Genomic DNA, 17,686 nt, shown 5'->3' on the forward strand with positions numbered 1-17,686 from the left:
GAGAGAGGGGTGGGGAAAGGATGAGCAAAGAGAGGAGAGACATGGGTGTTGGCAAGCATGGGAGCTATTTCAGTGGTTGGCTGTCCACAGTACAAGCTCAGGCTGACTCATTCATATTTTAATAGACTGTACTACTGTATTCTACCCCAATGCCTTTTTTTAAATAAGCACTAAATTTCCAAATGTTGTAAACAAAACATCTTCTCACCATGCACAGAAGTACAGTAATGTGTTTGTGGTGCGGTTAGAGCTGACGAAAACATGACTGGTCAAGGCAAACCAATAAAAAAAAATATATTTTTCCCAGGAGACGAGAACAAATCCAACCTTTTCTCCGAGAAACTACCGTCATGTCAAGAAACTTGAAGAAAACGTTGATACTGAATGTGTCTGCAAAACGTTTACATGCCATGTTTCCTCCGGTTACACTTGGTTACAGTTTCAGTCTTGGTTACATATTGAAAAAGTTAAGAGTAACTTAAAGCGTGAGACATGTTTACTTTGTTAAACGTTACTCAAAACCACAATCTTTCCCTAACCTTAACCAAAGTGCCTTTGTTTCATAAAACTAACCACGCCAGACTCGGTCTGTTACTCTCAAAATGTAATTAGTAAAACAAAGTAGTAGTATATAGATGTAATTTCAAGGCCATACTTCAAGTAGAAACTGAGGTGACTGAAACAACTGCGATGCAGACAGTCCAGCATGTGGTGAATGTGTAAGTATAATTTGACAGTCAGCTTGGTTTGGAGACAGATCAGTGCTGAGCCAGAGGGGGGTCTTTTTCTTACCTGGTTCTAGTTTATGGATGCTAGCAGCGGTTAGATTTGTGGTGCAGTCGTAAGGCCTCAGCACAATATTTTGCAGCCATGGCCTATTATAATACCACTGAACGTTATTACTTTTTGCATCCAGTCTTGGGGAAAAAAAAAACTTTGAGTGGAAAAGTTATATTTTGTATGAGAAATGATCTGCAATTTATACTGTAGACCCACTGAATGTAAATAATGGAGCAGAGGTCTGAGTTTTAAAAGGACAGATTTTTCAGGATGACATCAGCACAGGCTCTTGTTTGTATAACGTCCACTGCTTCTTGATTAAAGGCCTGCTCAGATTTTTACCCGGAGGACTTCAGCTTCGGCGACCAGATCCTGTTAAGAACTGCGAAGAGGTTTTTCTCGTCTTCGCTGCGGAAATAACTGCCGTAATGTCTCCCCTTCTTCACCACTTTGGAATGCTTTTCCCTTGCCTTCCCCCCCCAGCCCCTCTCACTTTCCCTCTCTTTCTTTCTCCTCGCTCCCATGCTGAGAAGAGTAAGTGAGAAAAATGATTAAATCATATTTTGTGTGGGCGGGGGCTGGGCAGGACAGACGGGGGCTCTTAAAACAACACTAGGTACATCGTCAAAAAGCAATTTTGGCGCTTAGGTTACAGCCACTGACGGGCCGTTACACAGCGCCCCATGGTGTGGGTCTGGTGGTTAAAATATGAGTGGGGCTGCAAGGACCTCCTTATAGTGATTGAGGAGGATTCCCTACTGTTCGAGGCAAGCTGGAGGTTAGAGCCCAGGAAGATTCACTGCACACTGCTCTGCTGGACAGGATAAACCTGTCTTCCAGATTCCCTCCCCCAAAACAATGCTGGCGGTACAGTTAGATTAAAACTGACTATGTTTCATTAAACACAATGAATAGAAGTTAATTTAAATACTCATGAGAGAACAAATGCGCTTGCAAATTCGGGTCAACTTTGATTTGATTGACTCCAAACACATTTCCAGATGGAGAACTTCACTTCCATTTTAAGGGAAGCCAGACGTTCTCATTCCCCAACAAGAGCAGGGAAACCGATAGCATAATTTGTCCGCTTAGGGAAGCTCCTGTCGCCACTAAACCTTTGTTGGAATTAAAGCCCATAGAGGGTGGAGATGCCCAGGGGACCTTGGTGTTGTTTGGAAAGTCGGGAGTAGAGTTACTAGAAAACCCCATCCCTGGAGTCCGACCCCCACTGTGACCCCTTCCCACCCCAGGGATGATCCAATATAGGCCCATACAGGTAAGGAATAAACGCAGTGCTTCATGATAGCGAGACGGTAAGTGGTGCCATTGTCAAAAAGGCCATCCAGCAGGGTATCAGGAGGTTAAGTGTCCTGCAAAAAGATCCCATTCTTCCAATTCTTTCTAAACTGTCGTCCCACCACTTGGTAGATTTACAGCCTTCCCTGTATAGGTACACGACACGCACAGAAACCATACCACCTTCTCAAAGTCTGTCAGATGCTGCTTTGACATGACCTCTTAATTTGACTGGATTACGTTTCTTCTTCCTTTCTTTTTCTCCTTTTTCATCACGGCTGACTTCAAAGCGGGCGGCTTGTGACAGGCGGTTACAGTGAGAGGCTGTCACCGGTCGACTTCAAACGCTTGCCATATAATACCACATTGTCATAACTAGCTACCTGGGCCCCCAGTTATGATGTGAAGATGATATGCCCTCTGTGACCTCAAAGAGCTTTATTATAACAAGCTTTTTTTTTTTTTGTTTTTCCATGCAGATTGAATGCTTGCTTGCTTGAATTAGCTCGGTATCTATATGCTTTAGATACCGTAGATAGCCTATTGACTGAATAATGCTGCAAGTGTCTGATTTGCTTAACGGTTTTGCAAAGAAAAGAAAACATGTATTTCATTAAGAGCATGTTTTATTTACCAGACGTTTTCAACTATCTGGACCTCACAGGGGTTCTTGTTTCCTTCATCATCAATCCCTCACAGTTTTATTTAATTGATCAAACTAGAATCATCTGTTCATCTGGGTGTTCTGGATGTTTGGAACTTATTTATACCTATTTCTAATCATCGCACTTCGCCAGGGAGTCATTCAGGGACCAATGAAGATGCACATGTGGACATTTCTCACAACTATTCCTTCCTTATTTGTCACCGTCTCTGCCTTTCCTTCACGCTCTCTCTCTCGCTCTCCTTCCGCCTCAACAAAACTTCCCCCTGTCATGGCATATTAAAAGTGGTTTACATGTGCATGTCCAATGCGATGAATATGGATGTGACCTCTTTCTTTGGTGCCTGGCCGCCCGCCTGCCCTCTCGCCGGCACCCCCACCCCCCAGGCACAGGACACCACTTCTCAATGAGCACAGCGTGCATAGGAGACACAGCCTCACCCCCGCTGAAAACACACACACACACACACACCAAAGAATGACACTCATAATCATAAGCACACATGCACGCATGCACACACCCGACTCTCATGCTCTCGCTTTTTCTCTGTTGCCTCTCCTCACTGACCTTTCACAATGTGTTTTACATAAAAATAAAAGAAGAATGGGGGTAGTAAAAGCCCGAAGACTGAGGTGAAGGAGGATTCTGATTTATAATTCATGTTTGTGACACCTCTAATGAAAGAGTGGCCTCTGGCCTATGTCTTCATATGTGGGAGTTCGGGACTTATAGGCATGTAGATACACCGTCAGCCGGTATGTGTGCAGATATTGGTCTGTAAAACTGAGGACGTCTGCATGTGTTCTTGTGTCTTCATGCATCTTATGAATGAATGTCTGTTTCACAATAGTTCCCTGCATGATTTATCTTGTGTGCGCTGCTTTCTTTTATGTCTTCCTTTTTAGGATGTCGGCCACATTTAAAAGACATTATAAAAAGTTTTACTGATTGAATGATTAACTTCTCGTTTCTTTATGCGACAGCTGACATGTGTGTTATCCACCAACTTCAAGTAAACAAACACATTTCCACAACAAAGCAATGAATGCGATTATTCTAATTTTAGGCCACTTTGTAACAAAGTGAAAAACAGAATCAGTGACAACACTAAGAACTCACCCCGTTAGTATTTTAACCACATGGCAATGAAGAATCTTTTAACATGCCGTCATGTTGTTGTTTTTCTCTTCAAAGCCATGATTCGGTCACTTTAATTGGTGTTCGATTATCTTATTAAGGCTAATTAGACAACAGCTAAGGTGATGCTGAGTTTGGCAATTAGCACACACGGGAGACGAGCTCAGGATAATCATCACAGGATCCTCTGTGGCACGTAAGACGAGGTGCTGGCACGTAGTGGCTCACCCACCGCACTGAAGGGGGGAGGGGTTAAACATTTGTTTTATTGTCAGAGAGAAACCTCGTGGAAAGGCGTTGGCGTAGGTTTGCTCACCTCTGTACTTTATCTTAGAATAGAAAGGAGAAGCTATCAGTGCAGCTCACATAAGATGTATGTAATATACATACCTGCACACACAATGTCCACACTAACTTTAAAGTTTAGAGAGCAAAATATACAACAAATCCAGCTAAAGAGCATATCAAAGGGTCCAGTGTGTGTGTGATTTACAGAATATGTCATATTAAATGCATAACTATGTTTTTTTTCTAGTTTATACTCACCTGAAAATAATAATCATGAATGTTTTTATTATGTTGGAATCAGTCTTTTATATCCATAAAGTCTTTGTCATGGATTCTGCCATGTTGAACCACGATTTTTCTACAGTAGTCCACTAAATCCTACACATTGGTCCTTTAAGTAAAAGGTAAAATGTAAAATTAAAACATGCTATACTGTGCACAAATTATTTGAGGAATACTACATAAAACAGCTATTTTTATGGAAGCCACCTTATATTCTCATATTCATCACCGTGTTTTCATTTGTTTAGGTCCATTCATTTCACGTTAAAGTTCTTCAAACCTTGGCATTTTAATAACTTAGTTAATACTTTTCATCGAGACAGTCGAGTTTTGTCAATGGTACTTTCCCAGATGAAATAGCCCCATTTCCAAAACCTAAACTTCCTAAAAGCCGAATGAGTAGGATGTGGCGCAGGAGGGTGGAGGAGGGAAATTACACATTGTAGCTATTAATGTCCTTGAACTCTGGTCTTTCCCAAGCCTGACGAACAATATACCCTCTATGTGGGTTCGTGACATGGCAGGGACAGAGCGAGGACGCTCCGAGTGCTGTGGCACCACTGGACCTACACAGCGGCACTGGCGAGGGTCTGGGGTTGAGTCACGAGTCAAGCACGTCTTGCCAATCTATGAATGTGTGTATACATAACAGAGGGGGGTGTAACTACTGTAAGATTACTCATGTGAGGATGTGTGCGCGGGAGGGGGTGACTTTGGGGCAGGATGTGGTTCAAATGGACAAGAGCGAATAAGGCCCTCTTGACAATTTCAGACAGAGACACATGCAAAACACACACACGCAATATGAATGTATAAATAGACATATTTCTATATCTGGTAGAGTTTCAGGAGAATAATAATAGAACAAGATAGATTGATGCTGCACAGATATTGAATCCACACAAAGTCACATATATATTGCATGCTCATGCATGCGATAATAGATGGATGCATGTATACACGCACTCACACACACAGCCATCTATATCAACTATCATTTGTCAAACGCTGATTTTCCTCCCTGGCACCGTTTCTGAGTTATGAACAGAGTGGGGAAAGTTCAAAACCCAAATTCCTTTGGCCACGATTTGTTTTCTTTCCCATTGATCACCAAGCAGCTGCTGACTGATTCTCAACATAGCCAACATAGCCACAATGTTTTCTTAGCATTTCAGACACGCAGACAGACATGGTGAGAAAAGAGAAGAGGTGAGAAGTGGGAAAAGAAAAAAAGGCAAAATGGAAAAGGAAAGAGCAAGGGGAAGAGTGTGTGGGAGAGGGAGAATTTCTCTCTGTAGTCTGCTATCCAGAAAACATGGAGGCAGCTGGAGGTTAATAGTTTTCAGGGCAGATTTTTGACCAAAAGGTCAGGAAACCCTGAACCGAATGGGAAATTCAAGGCAGAAATTCAAGTAGGTGACTTTGCAATGGCATCCAAAATTCCATGCAGCCAATATGGATGATAAGTCAACAGAAAATGACTAAAAAAGGGGCTTTCAAATGGTTTCACTGAACTTTTACTCAGTTAAAGGTCGCGTGCCAGTATGGATTGTGTTTGAACAAGTGACCAATGCTTTGAACGTTTCTAGTGAGCGCTGTCACCGTACGAAAGCGGAGAACTGATGTTATTTTATAGATCAGTAAGGACGTGAAATGGGAGGTAGGCTTGTGTCCTCTAGTCCTGTGCCCACTCTAAATCAGCCTCCAAACTATTGTCCGTCTCCATCGTCGATGTCGCTGTGATGTGGCGCTGCTTGGAACCAGGAGTGCTAATTAATGGTCCTACTTGATCTGTTAACTTCTGTGCTGATCGGATATGTTTAGGCATTGACGGCTGGCTAACAAGCTGAAATGAACTCAGAATTGATCTGATGTATCGGTGGGGGCGAGCGAACTGTTAGCTGTTCCCCCGGCAACAACAACAACAACAACAACAACATCATATAAATCAATCGCATCTTTTCAGAGAACTCCGACCACTGATGCTCAGCAGCGGAGGACTTAAATCAGACTCTGTGCCTCGGCGTTGAAAGAGCTGAAACATGAATTTGGGTGTGGATATAACATTTAATAAACGATATGGAATAAATGTAGAATTTCCTGCATTTGTCCCTTCTGTCATTTCCTCGGCACCAAAGCCACCATCCTCCTTCCTCCATCTCTCCATCCCCTCTTTAATAAACGAGCGCTGGTGGTAATTGCCCAGTCTGGGACGACATCATTACTCATTCAGATGTCCAATAACGCTGCAGCAACCCCCCCCCAACACACACACACACACACACACACATACACAAACACACATACACACACAGGATGGAGGCTCGGTCTGCACATGCAGATCTATATCATTGATCTCCACCCCCCCACCCTCCATCCCCTCCTGCCTATCCCGTACTCAATTTTTCATATTCAATGAGTGACTTGTAGATTTGGCTGCTCGATACAGATACGTCTCAATTAAGTGCAGGCAAGGGTTTGTATTGACGTGTGTGTGCGTGTGCGTGTGTGTGTGTGTGTGTGTGGATTTGTGGAGCAGCCGAAGCAGCGCGGTCAAAAAGTACAACCTGACATTCAGAAAGAAATGTGTGGTGGAGATTTAAAACGCCTGATTTTTTTTAAATATCCGTCCATTTTTAGCTTCTAGAACAAACACAGCATGTGATATATCATTCACTAATCCAAAGACTAAAACGGTATGTTGCTAATTTTGGAATAATGGATTTTTTTTTTCAGTAGTTTTAACCAAGAAACTTTAGAAAGTATATTTATGCTGCATCCCCGTTTCCTCCTTCGTTCTCAAGCTCCACTTTCTAATTGCATGTGAAATGTGAAATGTATCGGTGGCCTAATTCATGTGACTGTTTAATGCCCTTTCTCACACTCCAAGTACAGTAATAGAATGCATTTCCTTTATCAGTGTCAACATATACGAGGGAAAGAAACGCCATCCTGACAAACCTTAATATGGGTCTGTATTGGAACAGACTTGGGGATTTGTGGTCGTACTCAAACATAATAATTTAATGCCATTTCTCCAGAGGCTCCTCCAGAGACACTCTTGAGGGAAACGTCCTAGATTGGCAACCTCACAAGCACACAGTGGTGAGGAGTTCAGGGGTCAAAGCCACAAACTTCCAGACAAAAATAGACTCGCTAAAACCCGAATCTGGAAATCTGAAGGGGGCACAGGCTAGAAGTGTGTCCCGGTGCAGCCCACTGGATCCAAGCAGCTGATGAGATGTGGTTTCCTCAGTCTCTGCTGTCAAACTCCCCACAGCACCTGAGGGAAAACAGAGCAGCCTGGGAAAAGAGAAAGTGGGCCAGTGATTGTGTGTTAGAAGGAGGAGCACACTGTGCAGCGGGTGTGAATGGAATACTGTTTAGAGTGGGTACAAGTTTGTTTCCACGACATCGTTTCACAATCAAAAAGGAAATAATAAAAGAATAAAGAATCATTGTTTTAAAATTCTTTCTCATAAGGACAGCAGCAGTGTTAGTCAGGAGCTCTTTTCCCTGCAGATGTGTCCTATTCAAATGTATTTATTTATTTTCCACACATTTTCCACATTTTACTACACGGTTATTCTTAAAGCCCGTCACCAGGTCCCCTTAGAAGCAGACGAAACGATGCGAGGCATGCAGACTGGACTGGAGGAGGCTTTGTTTATATTTTCACAGTGAGGTAAAGTTTCACAGTGAAGCAGTTTGTTATCCGGAAGAATTTTAGTTCTGATGCTGTATTTTGTGGTTATGGCTGATACTGGAGCAGAATCAGCAATGGGTAAAAAAAATTGATAGAGAGAGAACTGCCGGACTAGAAAGGATCCAACACCGATCCTAAACTGGTTGGTTCTCCAAGACACATTTTATTTATGAAGTATGTGACATTGCTATGGGTCATTCTGAACATAACATGACGAGGGCTCACTTGTAAACTATGTACGAATTGTACTATAAGAAAGTTGACATTGTTTCACCATTGTCATATTACAGTTATTAGCCATAAAGGGATGCATTACTTCAGCAAATAGCTGCTTGTCCAGATTATTATTACTTTTAGGACACAAGGCGATGGAAACAATTCTGTTTTTGTCCACAGGGGCCACCAGAATCCACAAATGTCAACATCTTGATTTATATTAGCTTAAAAAAAACAATAAATTATAGTTTTCAAATCATCTTTATGTCATGGAAATCAGATCACGCTGACACAAAATGTCCTAAAAATCTAAAAGATGGTAGGTTATGAGCGTTATTGTTAAGCCATTGTTAATAGAGCAACAGGCACAAGACAGAACAAGCGGCAGTGCATCATGTGAATGAGGTCCTTTGTGCAGCTACCTGATAGTATCTAGTTTTTATGAGTCTTACTTGGACAAAGAAGTCAGACTAGGTTGAGAGAGGAACAAAGAAAAAGACGAGTCTTCATCCAAACCCTCGAGCCAAACATAAAGGGACCACTGGTCGAGTAAAATCTAGGAATGTGCCATCTTTTATGAGGGAGAATGGAGAGAGTGAAGGCACTCTGCTTCATAAAAAGCATGTATATACATATATTGGATAACTATACATCTCACTGTAACTCGTAAATCTCCAGAGCTGGGACTGTAAAAAAAAAAAAAAAAAAAAGGGGGGGGCAGGATGAAAGACCTGATTGGCTTATTTTGACTGATCTTCGGTAGAAGAGTTATTTTTTGCCTGTGGACAGACGTTTCTGGCTTGACGCTGGGGAATTCACTGTCAGCCCGAGTGTTAATATTAACTGTCCATAACAAAAGAGTGTTAGTCTGAGGAGAAAGGTGGTGTAGCTTGACACTGCGCAGACACCTGTATGATATCATGGCTGAAGGGAGTGCATATTGTGTATGTCTACGGTTATAGGTCACACGGTAAAACATGTGTTATGTCTTTCACTTAGACTATATAGACCATGTGCTGGACTTTTTAGTTCATTTACACTCATATATGGTCTGGCTCCAAAAAATGATACCACTGTGCACCTTGATGTCTCTGTGCAGTATTATCACGACGAACCAAAGCGGCATATGTTTTGTTTTAAACAGCAGCAGCGTTATGAAAGAGAACGATAGAGCCGCCTTGTGTTTTTTTTTTTTTTTCAAAGTCTGAAGCTTTTAATTTATGACTCAGTCAGGTGTTTATAAAAATAACATAAGATTTGAGAGAGGGCTTCAAAACTAAATAATCCTCCGGCTCTGCAGCCAGCAGTGAACCTTCCCAAAATATTCCCCATCATATTCATCATAGTTCAGAATATGAAACAATGAGACATGACGTTTGACTGCGGCTCCTCATTTCGACCACTCTTCACTCTTCACACATCTTCACTTCTGTCCCCCGTCTCCCTGTTCTTTCTCTCTTTCCAAGCTTCCTCTCTCTCTCTCTCTCTCTTTTTTTTACAGGCTTCAGGAATGTGAGGTCTCCTTAGTGATTTATAAACATACACATAATAAATGGGCGGCTGTAGTTTAAGCGGTGATGAAGCATTCTCTCTCTGGGACACAGCGCTGGCCTGTGTGTGATTTAAAGGGCTGACATTTATGGCTTGCAGGCCTATTATTCAGAGTGACTGTCTGTGTACAGACCAGCGTTTTACAGCGGCTACGCAGAGGTGAGCCCAAAACGAAGCTAGTATCTGACACAGGCTGAACATCCAGCAAGAATACTACAGCGACACATCACGTGGTGGAAGCCTGACAAGAATATGAGGCCGTAACTTCAGTGAATCTTTCAGCAACCTAATCACATCGCACCAGACGGGGATTAATATGTCAGATTTCACACAAGCCTGAATTTTCCCTTGAAATGAAATGAAATGATCTCTAACTAAGAATATGGCTTAATGTGCTGTAACAGTATGCTCACAGCAGGTTAACATCGGCTTGTTATTTAATCATGAACTGGAAGCTCTGTTGTGCTGTTCTGGTGTATTGTCTCACATCCTGCATTAATTAGGGCCCGAGCACGGAAACCGTGCGAAGCCCTATTGTATTTCAAATGTTTATTATTTTTTTTCTTTTTTTTATTATTCCACGAAATGAATTGCCTTTTTCAAGGCTTTAATATCCCCAAAAACTCATGAAAATTTGCGTACCCCCCCAAAGTCGGGCGTAAAATTACGTATTTTGGGGGTCTCGCGCACGCGCGTACAGAAATGGCTCTACGGCGCCACCTAGGTTTCGGTTGTCGGAGGAGCCCCAGGACACGGTTTCATCCACGCGGATGAGATTTGGAGGGTGTATGAAACATACCGAGACGCACCAAAAAGTCTCTTGGTGACCCGGGTTTCGGTAAAGGGTACGGCGGCCATTTTGGGTCAAAGTTCACGTTTTTGTGATTTTTTGGTCATTTCCAGGGGTCGTATTTGAACGAACTCCTCCTAGGGCTTTCGTCCGATCCTTTTGAAACTTGGCACATGGGTTCATGAGGCTTTGACGATGAAAAGTTATCAAAATCATAACTTTTTGATGTACTATGTCAGAGGGGCGGGGCCACGAAATTCTCCATTTTGCCATAAAATTTCAAAGTGCTATAACTTTGTGAAAAATTCTCCAATCTTCACCAAACTTTGAATATATAATGGCAGTCTGGCCTAAAATACATTTCCACAAAAATATTCGGTGATTTTCATAGCGCCTCCTAGTGACGACAAAAAAGACCACTTTTACGAGATGGCGTGCAGCTCGGACAATATTGATCATATCCACCTCAAACTAGGTGTGGATGTTGTCAAGGCCTTGGACTTGACATCTGAGAAATAATTTCAACTTTTCATAAAAGGGCGTGGCCGTGACGGTGCGTCAAAGTGGACGCTGCACAAAAAAACAAGACTCCATTGACTTTTGGGCTGATTTTCGGGCAAAAGTGTGCGGCTATCATATACTTTGTCAGAGCTGTCTGAAACTTGTTGTGATTGTTAACAGCAGTATTATGCACAATTCGGCTGCATAATTAATGAGGGGGAGGGGCAAAATCGCTCTATAGCGCCCCCTTGAATTTTTCTTTGAAGCAGCCCCGCCACAGTTTTGAACACAGAGTTATGAAACTCAGCTGAGTTATGGGGCATCACAAGACCTACAAAAAAGTCTCTTGGAGCAATTTGTAAAATTAACAGGAAGTGACATATTTAAGCATGAAAATCACCATTTTCTGTGTTTCGAACTGTTGAGAAGGGGTCGTATTTGAATGAACTCCTCCTAGGGCTTTCGTCCGATCTTCTTGAAACTTGCTGCATGGGTTTATGAGGCTTTGACAATGAAAAGTTATCAAAATCATAACTTTTTGATTTACTATGTCAGAGGGGCGGGGCCACGAAATTCCCCATTTCGCAAGTGCTGTAACTTTGTGAAAAATGCTCCAATCTTCACAAAACTTCTCATATACAACGGTAGTCTGGCCTAGAATACATTTCCACAAAAATATTCTGTGATTTTCATAGCGCCTCCTAGTGGAGACAAAAAAGACCACTTTTACGAGATGACGTCCAGCTCGGACAATATTGACCATATCCACCTCAAACTAAGCATGGATGTTGTCAAGGCCTTGGACTTGACATCTGAGAAATAATTTCAACTCATTTGTCCACGAGGAGGCGCTGTAATGAACAAAATTGCATGTGAGCTCATATCTCAGGAACGCTTCAGCGAAACGGAACCAAATTTGATGTCATGCTTCGAGGCGCTGTCCCCAGTCCAGGAAACAAATATGGTGTCATTTCGTCTCTAGGGGGCGCTATAATTACCAAAACTTTTATCAAAATGATTAATTTTGGGGAAACGGTGTGGCCATTTCCACATGCGCACATTTCGACGTGCGCATATGCGAGGGCCCGACCATCGCTGCTTGCAGCTTTAATTATGAATGTTTTCTGTTTGATTGCAAAGTAGGCCCAAATTATCCCGTTCACAGTTAACTGTGCTACTTTGTTTTCACACAACCCCCATAACCTGTCTGCCGGGCCACCAACCGACGTGCAGCGGATTGCAATCGACGACTTGGTGGCCAACATCACTATCTGTCCAAGATAATAGATGACAATAATGGGAAACTGTCCCTAAGCACTCGTTTGGAGTCTTCCTGCCCATTTACTGATACCCTTCATATTTAATTCCCCTCCTATAGCCAGGAAAACAGACACTTTAAGTCCATCTAGAGGGAGCACATTTACAATAAAAGGCCAGCTGAATCCTCGGCTCACGTTTCCTCCTAACTGTGGCAGGACATAAACCTTCGAGCCAGACCTCATTTTCTCGGCGCCATCTCCCGGACACTGCTGCAGAAAAAAATCAATAAGGCTGCACACAATCCTCTTAACTTTGGAAGCCATTGTGAAAATGTCTTTGTTGAAAGAATATGGAGAATATTTTTCTCCTTTTTTTGGCTTTTTGTGAGTGCGTGTCGCTCTGAATTCCTTCCCTCGCTCAAAAGGAGCCTCGCTTGTTGCTGAATTAGCATCTTGCTTATTTCCTTGACACGGGCCTGTGACACAGGCAGTCTGTTGTTGTACATTATTGTCACTGTAACTCAATTCCTTCAGCCCGAGCAAGAAGAAATAATTGAATCGCGTTGCAGAGATAAACATCCCTGGAGCAGGGTGGAGAGATCTGCTCCGCCTGTATCGAGTTACACTCTGGAGATGAGCGTGTAGCATGTAGCGTTTAGCTGGTAGCTACACTGAATGAAGGCTGACTGTGATTCACATAGTCAATAAAGCAGGTTGGCTTATTGCATCACATTGTTCACACAGGTTAGACTGTCACAACATAACACGAGTGCTTTCATAAAGAGCGCCTTCCAGGCCGGAAGGATTACTCTCGTCTATGTGATAAAGTCGGACGCATCCACGGCGGTTCTCGCCTTTCTTTGGGAAAGTCGTCGGAAAATCTTACTCATCACTAGGGATGGGAATCAAGAACCGGTTCTGTGTGTTTCAATTCCATGGAATCGTTTAGCAGTTTATCTAACGATTCTCTTATCGATTCCAGAAAGCACGAATTACGTCACGTAACTTCCGCAAGAAGTTACGCACGCTCGATTCCAGAAAGCACAAATTATGCCACGTAACTTTACTTAAGTTTTGCACGTGCAGTGCAATCAGTAGTAAACAATGTCACCCACTCGGTTCAAACGCTCCAAAGTTTGGCTGCATTTGACCAAAAAAGACGGCAACAGGGCGACTTGCAATCATTGCAAAGTGGAGATAACAGCGTCGGGAGGGAACACGACGAACACGCAGAAACATTTGCGCACACAACATGCAATATTTTTAAATGAATGTCGTGTTTTTGACACGCTTCGGACTGGAGATGAATCTCAACCCAGCAGCAGCGGCAGCAGCCAGGCTATGACCACCTCTGCGGTTACTACGGAAGGTAAATAACACCAATAAACTGCCTACCATGTTGGCGCCATGTGCTTCTTGCCACAGTTACACATCGTTACTATTATCCAGGCTGTGGGCCTCTTTTGACCTCGCTGTTGGTTTTGTAAGGTCGTGATACTTCTAACTAAACAAAGTTGATGCTGATCAAACTGCTTGTTCTCCTTTTTTCCCAAATGAGAATCGATGAAGAATCGAATCGTTGAGCAGAATCGATAATGAAATCAGAATAGTAAAAACCTTATCAATTCCTATCCCTACTCATCACACTCAACAATGATGCATGAACAGATAGGCGAAGAGATCATTTGAGGCCATAGCATGAGCATCAACAGCCCGATTGCACCAAATTCACAATCCAATTAAAGGACGCTTCGTCTGTGAAATTTATTTAGCAAGTTAGATTTATCAGAAAATGCTTTGAGAGAACATACAAACATTTCATCTAACCGACGTTTACAACATAAGAAGGTTGGGTCGGTGGAAGGAGCGGCGGTACCAGCTGTGAATGAGCATGAATGAAGCAGCTGCTGCGCAGTCTGCAAATGCAACTGCAGCTTTAAGCCGGACTGTTACGTCTCCATAGTGACTGCGAGGAAAAGCAAAGCGGCGGACCTTTGTCACGGCAGACATTCTCACGTGCAATAGTGAGGGAAACCACTGTTGGTGTAATTAATAACGTAATTAATGGCTGCGTTCTCATCGGTGTCGTGGCTCACTGATACACTGATGGAACAGAGCCACCATCAATCTTATTAGCTTCACTTGTGCATTTTATTGTTATGAGAAGTCCAAATGTCAGCTGTAAAAGAATGTTATTGAAAACGACTTATGTGTATATATATCTTAAGCAGTCGATGACATACATTTTGGAAATAACCTTGCAAACCTTGCATGGAATGTGTAACATCTTGAAAGGGGAACAAGTGTGTGTGTGTGTGTGTGTGTGTGTGTGTGTGTGTGTGTGTGTGTGCATTTTTTCCCCCAACAGACTCCCTTCAATCTCTTGCACTCTCAGCATCTATTGCCTTCTGCTGTACATCACTCTGACAGCAGGGACTCGGGCAGAGGCTCTGGGTGGAAGAGGTCTTCTAGGTTGCCTTATGTGATGGACAGGAATAGTCTGGAATCCCCCAAACGGAAATAACCTCACTTTGACCTCATCCAGTCATGACTTGCATGACCCCTCAACTTGTAACCCTTTGGCCTCTGATGCCTGATTCTGCAACACAAGAACAGAAGTGGGTCAAAATTCTTATGCAGCTGAATTTTAGCTGCTCATTTCCACAAAAGGCAAAGGATACATTTACGGCATCTGTATCCGATCTGCTAAACTGTCAAATGCTCATGAGAGGTTAATAACTCTTGTAATTACTTCTCATGCACTAGATGCTTGTGTCTTTGGAAAGGGAATTAACATAAATATTGGAACTAGGAATATATTTTTGCAACTTTTTGTTTGATTTTTGAATAAATTACTTGTGGCATTTACGAGCGAGCCTGTGGATTGTTTCATAAGCATGTCTGCAGAATATATCGCTTTGCTTTTCAGCCAATAGTAAATCTCTCTTAGCCCATAAAGGGTTAAAAAGCAATATGTATGCTACAAACAGAAGCCACGTCTCTCCAGAGCTGTGCAACGGTGATATTCTTCTCCCCCCCAAAAAAATATAAACGACAATGCAACCAGAAGTGGCACATAAATTAAAGTGGCAGTGTGATTGATGACTCAGAGAACGGCAGAAAGGGTGTTTGCATCGCTTTCTTGTAGAGATGTGGAATATGCAAGTGCACAAGCACGCACACACACACATATATGTATATATATATTCCCATGCACATGTGTACACACATAGACACACAGATGATACAAAAACATTCGCACACGCGCGAGTTCAGACACCATTTGCCATGTGTAACCACATCAATCCAAAACCCTCTGCAACATCCTAAAATACACCCCTGAGAGCTGCTGAGAGGGAAAATTACAACAGAGAAAGTGTGTTTGAATGCTTGTATGTGTCCATGTGTGTGTGTGCTGTGTGTATCCCGACCCCACATGCTCTAAATGAGCTCCATGCAATATTAAAGGATGCAAAATTAGTCGTGCTTGGAGCGCTGTTGGTGACTGACCTACCAAGGGCACCATGGGAAATAAGCGGACTGGGCATGCAATTGCAAAAACACAGAGCGGTGGATATTGTTTCTCTTACCTAAACTATCCATCACTTACCCCACAACATGTTAATTCTCCTCTAGCCCATGAACCATACACAGGGGATAACTGCACAGCCACGGGCTTCGGTGGACATATTGACCACATCGCCATCGTGACAATTTACGATCTACATTTTGGTCAAACTGTGTTTTAGAAGCACATGGTCACGACTTTAGTACAGTTCACAAATAGCTTACACAGGGATTTGAATTTGGGGCACTAATTTTATAATTCAATCAACTTTGATGAGCAATTCTGAAGCAGGACCTCGGCAAATAAAAACCCTCAGCTGGATATCTGCGAGTATCTTGATTCAGCATTCGTCCTTTCATATTTGTTTCCCCCATCCCGAATTTGATGCACGTTCAAAACGACAACCATGGGACTCGTTTGAGAGATAAAGTTAGAAAAAAAACATTCCTGGACATTGATCTCTGTGTTCATGTTGCAACAGAGAGAGGAGGCTGAGTGAGTACTTGAGCATGAAGTTTGCTGTCAGGAGTTTTAAGACTTTAAGTCCAAGTCACTCCAGTCTTTGAGAGCAAGTCTCACGTCGAGCTTGGAGTCTCTGAAAGCTGACTATGACAGTAAATAACTTAAATGTCTTAATAGTAATTTCACATAGCTGTAAAAAGCCAAGCCCTTTCAGTGCGTGGGTCATATAACTAAATATTCAAGGTGTGTTGCGGTGCAGTATTAAGTCCCACAGTCCTGTAACAAAATAAATATTACAGTAAATACAACAAAGAGCTGGATGGATGGCATCCACACGTAAAGAGTATTGGAAGTCTGTAATGGGGTGGTGGTGGTGGTGGTGGTAGTGGAGGGTGGGGGTGGTGGTGTTGCATGGCTGAGGTCGGAGGAGCACTTAACACTGCAGGAGAATGTTCCAGATTGAGGGGGTGTGTAGTGTTAACGAAGGGGGGCAAGTCAGTATGAGATCAGTCCTCACCTTGGAACATGACGGGGTCTGGTTTTACTGCAGCGCTTAGTGTCTCTGCACTGGTGGAGCCGATAGATAGACAGATAGATAGATAGATAGATAGATAGATAGATAGATAGACTGTGTACATTGCATGCATACATCATGCTGGAGGAATAAGCAGAGAGGAAGAAAAGGAAGAAGAAGAAGAGGTGGAGGGCGAGTGTACAGTCCAGCACTGTCTTTTATAGCCCCATTCCAGCAGATGAGCAGCATCAATCTTTACCTCGCCACTGGGATAAGGCCTGGCTGCTGCTATCAGCAGGGCTGGAGGGGTGGGAGGGCGGATATAAAACACACACACACACACACACACACACACACACACACATACTGTATATGCAAGAATCATGGGCACACAAGCTACAGTCCATAGTTTCACACACACACATACACAGGTACCATCTCTGTCCAACCCTGTCTCCAAGAGATTATGTTTATATGCTACTATTTTGTTTTTTTGCGAAACATATTTCAGTGAAATGTTATTCCTGTCAGGATTAGGTTCAGTGGTAACATTTTTTCCATTACATTTTTTTTTTTCCGATCCAAGGAAGCGTTGTGTTCTTCTACCACCGGGCATTGGACACTGGAGACCGGTTGTTTTGGATCCAGAGTCATGTATGTGGTTAGGTTTA

This window comes from Larimichthys crocea, chromosome III (assembly GCF_000972845.2).
Source record: "Larimichthys crocea isolate SSNF chromosome III, L_crocea_2.0, whole genome shotgun sequence".
NCBI lineage: Eukaryota > Metazoa > Chordata > Actinopteri > Sciaenidae > Larimichthys > Larimichthys crocea.